Source organism: Oculina patagonica, chromosome 13 (assembly GCF_052425735.1).
Source record: "Oculina patagonica isolate OP01 chromosome 13, crgOcupat, whole genome shotgun sequence".
Taxonomy (NCBI): Eukaryota; Metazoa; Cnidaria; class Anthozoa; order Scleractinia; family Oculinidae; genus Oculina; species Oculina patagonica.
Window position 1 is genome coordinate 1,441,302 of NC_135770.1, and position 11,077 is coordinate 1,452,378.

General features: G+C 38.9%; 1 pseudogene across 1 annotated transcript; it reads left to right on the plus strand.

Annotated features, from left to right (window-relative positions):
- Window positions 1–1,286: 1,286 nt before the first annotated feature.
- Window positions 1,287–10,043, plus strand: LOC144636761 (uncharacterized; annotated as a pseudogene). Its single transcript, XR_013567616.1, has 11 exons — window positions 1,287–1,317; window positions 1,397–1,465; window positions 1,890–1,943; window positions 2,034–2,117; window positions 2,938–3,172; window positions 3,531–3,684; window positions 5,541–5,765; window positions 6,411–6,476; window positions 6,833–6,970; window positions 8,497–8,778; window positions 9,325–10,043. The product of XR_013567616.1 is annotated as an uncharacterized LOC144636761 (transcript).
- The last annotated feature ends 1,034 nt before the right edge of the window (window positions 10,044–11,077 follow it).

Here is an 11,077-nt window from a genome sequence, read left to right on the forward strand (position 1 = left end):
AATAATCCAAATTCCTCTTGTGCCCTCGTTTTAGGGGGGTGGGGGTGGGCGCTTATTGAGTTTTCCTACATATAGGGTGGGCGCTTATTCGAGGTGGGCGCTTATTAACCTTTCTTGCCTTCACGGTGGGCGCTTATTCGAGGTGGGCGCTTATTCGAGGTTGGGAGCTTAATCGAATAAATACTGTATTTAAAATTCAAAATGACCACCACAAACCGACTACCAAACCCCCTAAAAGCGGCCCTTATCAAATTCCCAGAAATCGCTCCCCATGCGTGGTCAAAGCTTTGAGAACTTTGAATTTTACTCAACGCGATCGAACAAAGTGCAAGGTCTGAATCCGTTTCGAACCTTGTCTATTTGGTTTTGCGTGGGAGGCTACCCCCATCCTTCCTCCAACTTTCCCAGCATTCCCAGGAGACAGCTTACAGTTTGCACCTACGTGATATTACTTTAATGCAACCTCGTCCCCAGGGTTTTCTCCGCTTTTCAAAATAGCCGGCGTGATTTTAAAATGCGGAGAAGATCCTGGGGACGAGGTTAACTTTCATGTGGCCATTCTGCCGCGAATAAATGGTTTTGTTATCTGCGGAGAGAGATAGCGAATGTAATAAGAAAAATGAAACAAAATGAACTGCATTTTTGACTTGTTGATGCGTTAAACACAATCATTATTCGATAAAAGGGACTTTAACTGTGTCACGGCTAGGTTAATTTTATGTTATTAAATTTTGTCGAATATTCGCTATGAAACTAAATGTTTGCAAAGAAATTAATTCTGATTCTAAATGACAAAACCATAGCTTCATTGCAGTCAAGTTACAATCAGACAAGATTAACTGTTCCGCCGGACCATATTTCAAAAAATCATATCGCAATCCATTTTAATCTTCGACACTTTTGGCCATCCGTACCTTCTTTTGCATTTGGTGTGTTATTAAAATATTCGTTCACTGTTTTAAGAGGTTATTTTATATATTTAAACGAATTTGATGGTCATTTCCTATGCCTAAGTTTGGCTAAATTTCGTGACACGGTCCCCGGCTTTAATTACAAAAAGACAGTATTCAGTAAATAACTAAGCGGTTGTTTAAACAAGCCACTCAAATATCGGACATCTCAATAAAATTTGTCCTGTTCACCTGAACCAAATGACAGGGAAGTGAAATACAATTATTGTTTTTTGGTGGTTTTACGGTGGTTTATGTCAATTTCAAGTGCCATTGTTTGCAATTTTCACGCACTTCCAATTCGATTTAGTTATTCTTTTATTAACCACTGCAACACAAAAGACTACACTTTCAAGTAAATACGCTGGTAAGGAAACCATTTGTTTACTGCTTCGAACTGCTTTAACTTGAAAATTTTTCAGTTGATAAATTTTTGTATTTGACAGGGTTCAATGGATCGAAAGCGTAGCTTCCTTGAATATTTTGTGGTCTTCGTTTTTGGCTTTCTTATTGAGGTAATGTACCATTTCACAATGAATGGCTGATATGCTATAATTTATATACTGCCATTTACGTAGAGGCAAATATCAAGTTGTACGTCAAAAGTGATTTAACTTATAATTTTTAAGTCCCTTCATACTTTGTTCCATATTGATGTCATAAATGAAAATTAAAGTAAGGAGAAATAAAGAAAAAGAAACAATATTGGTAAAAGATTAACAACACCGATAAATCGATGAAAGAAGACAATGTTGCTTTCTTCTCCCTTAATTTAGGTCTCGGTGAATGATAAAAATTGTAAAAATTAATATATGAACCTCATTAAGTAAACGATTCAACAAAATAAGGTATTGTAAAGTCTATTGCTTAAAAAAACTATAAATATAGGTTTAAATATAATAGTTTGTGTAACCTCATATGTTTTCTTGTTATTTTTAGGGAATTACTTGTAAAGACGACATTAAGCAATTTCAGGTCAACAACACTGGTTCGGTAAATAATTAATGAGAAAAGTCCGTGATTGTTTTTTCACATTTTACTGTACGTATTTTGTAATTGTTATTATTATTTTTTTTTGTAAAGGACTTTGTTGCACACAAACGAGCCACTGATGTCTCCAGTGCGGAATACATTTATAATAGATACCAACAAACATACACGTCTGAGGTAGGAAAAGCGTTTCTTTTTATCCTATATGCAGCGGTTTAGAAAATTCTTGTCTTTATCATGAAATGATTCAAGTTGGTAACTACCTAGTAAATGGTCCAGCTCACCACGAGTCTCTCGTAGCACAGTTGGTTAGAGCGCCCAACCGGTATCTGGGAGGCCATGGGTTCTATTCCCGTCGGGGACTTAGAATTTTTATTTGTCCTATCTCGTGTCATTGTTGAAAAAATCGTCTTAATTACTGTGAAGTAATGACAGTAATGGACTCTAAATTTGTATATTTTTGATCACCTTGTTTCAGAATTAGAAAATTTAATTGTTCATCACATTGAATGTTTCAGTTCTCCTTACCTTTCCTCGCCGAGCCGTTGTGCAAAATAAAAGGGCTTCAATGATTGGTTGTTGATGTTGTTGTTGCCCTGGCCCTGTGGGAATTTTATCACGATCCAGCCTCGTTCTCAGAGTTCATTCTTCACCCCACTACCAAGGGGACGGGCTGAAGGAAGACCCTTGTAAATTATGCAATTTATCACTACTACCTTTTCCCTCTCTCCTCCGCAGAGGCTCTTTCAGGGGGGAGGGCGAAAAACACGAAAAATGGTAGTGGACGACGGAAAAGGCGAAGCACTTCCCCGTGTCCCCCGCGCGCTTTCGATTCTCCCAAGGCTTCACGCGCTTACTTTTCACCTCTCCCCATTTCCCAGCTTGTACGAAAAAATAAGAGGCTTCTGCGGAGGAGAGAGAGGTCTTCTCCTATTATTTAATCCACTGTATCAATCGTAGGTTTGTATTAGTGAATTAACAATTTTTATCATTTCAGGCTACCTACTATGGCGAGTATCCCGGAGGTGGCGCATGCGCTCTAGATCCCCTCTCCCCGATGTCTAGCCAGCCTGGTTGGATAAGAGTAGCCGCTGGTCGGGATGATTTTCAGAAATCTCTTGGCTGCGGGATGTGCGTGGAAATTACAGGTTCTGGACAAGGAAGTGGATCAGATCCCGTCACTGGAGTAATCAAAGCCATTGTTCACGATTTGTGTGGCGGTTGTGGCAAAGGTGATTTTATATGAACGTAACAATTGGCCCAGTGAGACATAAGGGACCTTTAGATCGGAGTACGAGTACCACTTTTTTTCAAATTTTTATTCAGTTACGTCCCCAGGGACCTCACTCCTCGCTGTGGCTGGACCGCTGAAACAGAGACTATCGGTAGCCAACCTCGTTCCCAAGGCTTTTCCCTTGGTAATTTACTCCTTCTAAATTACCAAGGGAAAAGCCCTGGGGACGAGGTTGTATCGGAACCAGATTGGTGTGAAATGTGACAATCGAAAGCATAAGCACTAGTTTTAAAAATCTCAATCTCGTTATCGTACGCCGATCTGAATATATCACGTGATTATTTTGTTGACTGCAGGTGGATATGACCTGTATATCCCTGGTGATGGCAGATGGGAAATCAAGACAAAAGCCATCGACTGTCCAACTGTCTCAGGAAAGAATGGTAACATCATGTTTAGATTCACCGGAAGCAATCCGTGGTATGTCAAATTACAAGCACGAAACACCAAGTAAGATCCGCATGTAGCCTCGTCACGTTTTTAATTCATATCATATTTTAAGAGACTATTGTCAGGATTTTAACAGATTTTTGAACCGCCAAAATTTAAATTTGTGTCGTAGGAAACTTAAAAATAATAGTCCATTTTTATTAAAACTTGCTATAATTTTATAAGAGCACTGAAACTGTTAACAAGCATCTTTGGCTGCGGATGGCTCGGATGGAAACGGATTGCAATTTGAAAATGTTGGCAAACGTTTTCAAAAGGTTTCCGCGCGTCTTCGAAATGTCAATATTTGTAGCTGTTGCTTGATTTCTATCCGCAAATTAAGGTTATATAATCCTTTAGAAGTTCAAAGAAAATGTTTATTTAGGGTTAAGTTGCCTACCACTAATTTCAGAACAGTTTAGATAAAAAATCTGCGAAATCTCCCTGACATAGTCCCTTTAATACAATTACGAGCATATTTCCGTACTAAAAATCATGGCCATTCACCGAAACGAAAATCTTTGCTGTTTATCAGTTAGCCATCGAAATCTTTCGCAAGTCATCGAACCAACTTTGCTATTTCCAGCGTTCTCCAAGAGCTATTTTTGATTTACGCATATCGCGAATTATTACTTCCTACACAGTCTCAGAAAACCAATGCACATTGAAGAGAGTATAACACTTGCAACGTCAATTACAAAATAGAAAACCGACTGTCTCTGTATCGTGAAACCAGCAAATGTTTCCCCTTTCAGAGTCACGATTTCTGGTTTGTTTTAGTTTTTGGCTGTTTAATATTGTTGTGCATCACCCTACGTACGTTAAAAAATGAAAAAGTACAAATGTTATTGTTTCAAACCTCTCGGGAGATAAAATTTTGTTTTCAACATTTTATACAGGTCTGTTTTTACTTTTTGGGAAAGCAAACTGGGGGGGGGGGGGCACGGCCCCCCCGGCCCCTCCCCTTGCTACGGCACTGAGTCTTTCGAACAACTTCTAAAGAAATCTTCTAAAGATTTCATATCAATTTCGAGCATATTTCCGGTACTACGAATCATAATTATCCGGAATGGTAAGCTTTATAGCTTATCGGCTCATCTTCAGACTGCTCCGGATTAACTTCGAAAATCTTCGGAAGACTTCACGTCATCCTCGGAAATAGGAATACCTACGGAGTGCAATTTGAGATTAGTTATAATGTCTTCGTCCAATCAGAATCCAGTTATTTGTTGAGTGTATTATAAGTTTCCTAATTTCTATTAACATTCATATCATTTGTAAGATCAATAAATGTTATAATGTCTAATTTGCGTTAGCTCGCGCTTCTACATGGCCTTAATACTTTCTCTACCCTTTTCTACATTAGATGTATTATAAGTTTCCTAATTTCTATTAACATTCATATCATTTGTAAGGTCCATTAATCTTATAATGTCTAATTTGCGTTAGCTTGCGCTTCTAAAAGGCTTTAATACTTTCTCTACCCTTTTCTACATTAGATCTAATAATTTGAAATCCCATTTCTTTGGACGCAATTTTGTGCGCCAAAAGACGATTTAAGATATTGTAACATAGCGTTTTTCGATTTCGTTTTTGGAAGCTACAATTTTTAATTTTTGGTTATTTATATATATTTTTTTATTTATTTTTTATTGCAACACAAAGAACACTACTTATAAAACAAAAACATACGCTAGTTACAATACTACTTACAAAACAATACTTATACTACATTACTTACTATACAATACTTCTATAAACTAAAGTTTTTTTACTACTTTTATACAGATTCTTTTTTTTTTTTTTTTTGCATAATTTTCTTTATAATACACGCTTACACAATATTGCTTCACAATAAAATTTTAATTTATTTTCAGAGTCCCGGTAGCTGGTATGGAAATTTTAAAGAATGGAAAGTATTCTTGCCTCAAAAGGACTAGTGACAATTACTTTGTCGGTGATGGACTGGGTCACGGTGGACTTTCCCATGACAGTTCGAGTGACCGCGGTGACAGGAGAACAGAGGGAAGCGGTCTTACCATCTATGCAAAATGATAACAACATTCTGAGTAATGTGCAGTTTGCTGGATTTTCGGCTGGTGGTAAGTTAATAAGAAGGGCCCAAAAAGCTCCTGATTCCAGGGCTGTAACTAGCAAGAGGCAAGACGAGGCACTTGCGACATCTAGATTTTAACCTAAAATTAAAACAAAATATGTTTTGTTTGGGAAGTAATCCCAAGTTGAACAAAATTGATTTCTCTCAAAAAATCCTTATGAAAAATGTCGAAGAAAGAGTTTCAGAGCTCCTAGATTTCAAAATTTTTTGGAGAGCACTGATACCCCAGAACCCCCTAGCAAGATCTTGCCTCGTCTATGGCAAAGGTCTGGTTACGTTCCTGGATTCTTTTCGTCAAATCGTGAAAGATGGAGCTGCTCACAAACTGCCTTATCCAAGGACTCATTGTAATAAATCGCATCTGCCGGAAAACAGGAGGCCCTAGTGACTAGGCTGGATAAAAGCAATACAAAATCCTTTTATAATTTTGACTGACAACGCATGAGATTTCGTCTCGTTTTCAGTACAGAACGCTTAGTTGTTGTAAGCGTGGATAGGTTCACACGAATCCGTTAATAATTGCCATATTGTGTGTACCAATTACTCGACAGGCATAAATATATTCCTGATCTATTATTCATGCTTCTTTTTGTTGTTGTAGTTGTTGTTGTTGTTGTTGTTGTTGTTGCAGCTGGTCCAGCAAGTATCAAATGCGCAGGTCAGGGAAACAAACCTCCGTATCCCGCAGGGGGTATGGGTAAGCAAGATTATGTGCTTGGCTAAAGGAAGATATTGATAAATTTATACCAGAGCTTTTCAAAGCATGCTAAAGTGGTGTAACACCGCTATTTCTGTACTATGATACTGAATTTAGAATGGAACGTTTTTATATATGCTTGAATTAATTTTTTACAGGTGTAATTTGTTGTCTATAATAACTACATTGTGAATTGTAAGTGCCATCATACATTTAATTATTTTCTTGTTTATTTATTTTAGAACCAACATTTTTTCAGGAAACGATATCATAACCTGCAAGTAATTTATTGATGATTTGTTTCCAGTTATCGTTATACGTTTAAGTGTTTTATTGCTTAACTTTGTCTTTGGCAGCTCCTGGTGAAGGCAGCGGGCCAAGTTCCCCACTACCACCCCCACCACCGTCACCACCACCTTCGCCTCCCCCCAGACCATCTACAGGAGGAGGGGGAGGTGTATCAGCGCCAGGCACGGCCTCTGGGGGAGGGGCTGGTAAAGAAGGTTATCATGTAGTACATGATCTAGTACAGACGTATTCCAAAGAGACTGCAGGACAAAACTTCTTTATACCATGTGTAATATATTTGGGTTGCATGCTCGCAAGGAAATGAACACCCGAATGTTTATTTCCACTTTATTTCTATCAGTCTGTTTGCTTGGCTACTTACTGCGGTACAGTTTAAAAGAGTTTGCTCAATTGTCAGTATTCAGTGAAAGAAATATCCCTACTCTTCTTTTCTCCCTAAAAGCTTACAGCAGTTTAGTGAAGTAGAAAAGTTCGCATAGCGGCGTAGAGCAGTTGCATCGTTCCCGGAATCCTTAGAGACGAGCTGCTTTGTTGTTTCTTTCAAGGTTGTTTTTTGATGCCTTGCATGCTTCATAGAATTGCGCTTTAAAATCCAATATGGCTACGAGCAGACAAAACAGACGAAACTAGTTAGATTTTTCAGCTAAGATAAATACAGCAGAATCCTGACTTCCCGAACCCTCGATTTCTTGATCGAGCCTCCGATAAACCGAGAAAAAAGTCGTTCCCCCTGGATTTGCTTTCTAAGTCGGATCCGAGGGACGAGAAATCTGAATTCCACTGTATATATAGTATTCGTTTGAAAACAACATAGCGTAACATTAAGCAGGTATACTTCAATCATTGTTTATTTATAGCGTGACCCTAGTACGTCTAAAGTTTTCATATTGGCGAAACTAATACATAGGCGGCGAAGCAGGGGTGGGGGTGGGGGTGGTGCAGCCCCCCCACGTTTTGGTGCCGAAAATATCGCGACCGCAGTGCTCGTGATCGTTTCAACAGAATCGTTTTTGGCGTTTTTTGGTGTGGTAGGACTTTCAATCAACAAACCTCCTCTCTCCAGAACCACACCAGTAGATGTCGACAATCTGTTAAGATTTTTTTGGACGTTATCTTTGACATTGGCGACTTCAGAGCCTCATTTTATTCCCTCTGACGACAAAAGAGCTACACAAGAAGCAAGGGTCTAGAAGCACCATGAAGTAAGATCGTCTGAACTGTCCTTTAAAAAACTTAAGCCAAAACTTGTGTTAAATCCACCTGTAAATTAAAGGTATTTTTCACTGAGAATGGCTTTCGAACAACAATCCGAATCTTCGAAAATTTTCGGTGTAGAAACTGCTCAGGATACAATTTTTCTGGAACGGTAAAAATTTGCTCCAGATATGAAAATCTGCCGAGGTATTTTTTGGGAAAGTCTTAGATCCAACTCCCAACGCCAAGAGCCCCCCGCCCTCCCCCCCCCCCCCCACGTTCTAAAACGCTCCGCCGCCTCTGTAATAGCCCAACCCCAATAAGAGATGGGTAGGGTAGCGGCTGTTGCAAGGTCTCACATAGGCTTGTTACTCTTCGAGATAACAACAGAACAAACAACAGGAACAATGCCACTAGCATAGTAACTGCTAGAGAAACACAAGCTTGCAAGAGCTGTCAGACAACTGTAAGAGATAGGCACATGGCACTTCTAACGTCCGCTGTGTTATTATTATAGCTGGCTCAGATTTCTGCGCGAATCGAAAAAGCGGTTTGTACCCAGACCCCGATGACTGCGCGGGATTCATTATCTGTAACATCGGTAAAGCACACCGCCAGAAGTGCGCTCCTCCCCAACTTCTCAGAGCGGACACCATGAACTGCGACCTGCCAGAAAGGGTGGACTGCGGTTCTAGACCCAGACGCTATGATCTTGCACAGCGGTTTTTCTTGACTGACATGCCAGAATCTGAGAATAGTGCGGCTTACATGAAGCCTTCAGCTCAAGCTGCTAATCAGGGTAAGAGACCGTAATCTAAAACCCGTGATAGAACATTATTAAAGGCGCTTTCCACTGATTAGTGGGAACTGGCCAGCCGGTCCGGTGGTTTTGAATGTGAAATGTGCCTTTTCCACGAGATTTTCTCACAAATCCACCACAGCAGTGTATAATACTTATGCTGATTGGCTGATTTAACGGGACAAATCTGACTAACAAGGGAATTCTGTTCTCGGTTATACCGGTCTGACCGGCCAGTTCAGTAACTAACCCTGTTAAAGAAAGCGCGTGCTTAACGTTGTGCTTCTATCTATATCCCGATGGAGACAAAGAGCTAGCACGAGCTGGTGATACAAACAGAGAGAATTTACATTTTGATAATCAAACAATGCATGATTTTCGTTTCTTTCCCGCAGTTTTCTAGAAAGGGAAAAGAAAATTTAACTGATAATTAAGATACCAGCAACCCCCCTCCAGACATTCAAGACATCATTTCATTTATTAAGTCAGAATAAGGGAGGAAATTTGATCACATTTTGAAAGCTTTTTCTACTGTTATGTTTTTAGATATGAAAGCAGTCCAGAAGCCACCGAGCAGCTCTAGCGTTAAACAGATCCCGCCATACCAGATAACAACGCGCTTAGAAAAGGCGAATGGACACGCAGTTCTGTACAAACCAAAGGAAAGAAGCCAGCAACAGCAAGGCTAACATATTGGTTCGTCCTCAGCTAGGGTGGAAGGGTGGATGACAACATGATTTTGATAAAAAAAAAAAAACAACAACAACAACACAACAATTAACACAGTAAAAAAACTATCAAATACGCTAATTTATGGAAAATAACATTCTTCATAGACAACAGTATTTTAACATGAAATGAATGAAATGATCCTCGCAGTGTGTTAGCAATTGCATTTTTTTAGCCTGAAAAAAAATTCAAGGCTACAACGGGATTTGAACCCATGACCTCAGTGATACCAGTGCGTTTCTCTACCACCTGAGATATGAAGCCTTGATACGTTGGGAGCAGGTCAATTGTGGGTCCTAATGTCCCGCATGCATGTGGAGTAGATGACAAAGTGAATATATGTCTTTCATATAATATACACTTTGTCAGTATTTCAACAGTTAATACTTCATAGCGACAAAAATCCAGGACAGTAACTGTCCATTCCATTACTACTTGACTAGAAATATGCTTACCGAATACACGAGTGAATTGTTCCGGTTACTCAATAATGAAATACTTGTCAATCACAAGCTAATAAAAGACTTCAAATTTTAGTCTCTTGAGTTTTCGTTGATAATTTCCTTTTTTGCCACTATATTTTAAACTTCACAGCGGCGTTTTTGGGCGTTTTGAAAAGAAAAAGAAACTTAAATTACAAGTCAGTAGTCTATCATTCACTCCTAATGCAAGTTAAATACTTTGTAATAAATACCGACAAAAAAAATTTGAAGCTCAAAGAAAGGACGCTGTAAGAAATGGGCACCAAAATGGAGAGGGCGTGGTTAGATAAGTAATGTTATAAAATGTAAAATATGCCTGGCGTTGACTTAAGCAAAACGTTAAAAAGAACAACGATTTATTTATCAAGCTCTCAACGTTTTACTCAAGGCAGCGTCAGACGTGATGTCGATTTCAGCCAAGTTTTGTCTTTTACATTTTTAAGCCTCACTTATCAAAATAAGTGGGGCTGTCAATTTTTTTAGTCTGAGAATCATAATGTTCTTACCCAAATTTTAGGTAAACAGAAAAGTTGGGGTCAATATTAAGTTAAATTCGATTCGTATCTATTGCATCAGCTTGCTTTCCCATTTTCCCGCATAATGGCAAAAGAGGCAAATTCAAGAAGCGGAGGATTGGTTGGAAATCTACTTGTACATACATCAAAACAAAGAAAAAACTACAAAGATGTCTTAATTTTTCTTTTATTTCACTTCCACGTGAACTTTTTTAACCCGCCTTTCAATAACACCAATAACAACACTGACTCCTGTTCCAGTCGGCCGAGGTAATCGAGGCTGCGGTACAAGTTTTTCACAAACGATTATTCTTTTGGCCGTTATTGTGCTGGCAAAGCGTGCTGTCGGAAAATACCAGGCTAAACTCGCATTATGATTTCTTTTCTTAAAGTCTGTGTTGTTATTAGGTCTCTGTTAACTAGAATGAAGTCGTATTAGAAATAAAGCTAAGGCGATTGTAATCTGGACTGAAATACTTGAGTTTTATGCAATCACGTGACATTTTAACGTGACATGACGTCACGCCGTCAAATGACGTCGATCAAATAAACAAATGTCCGGTAACACAAAGT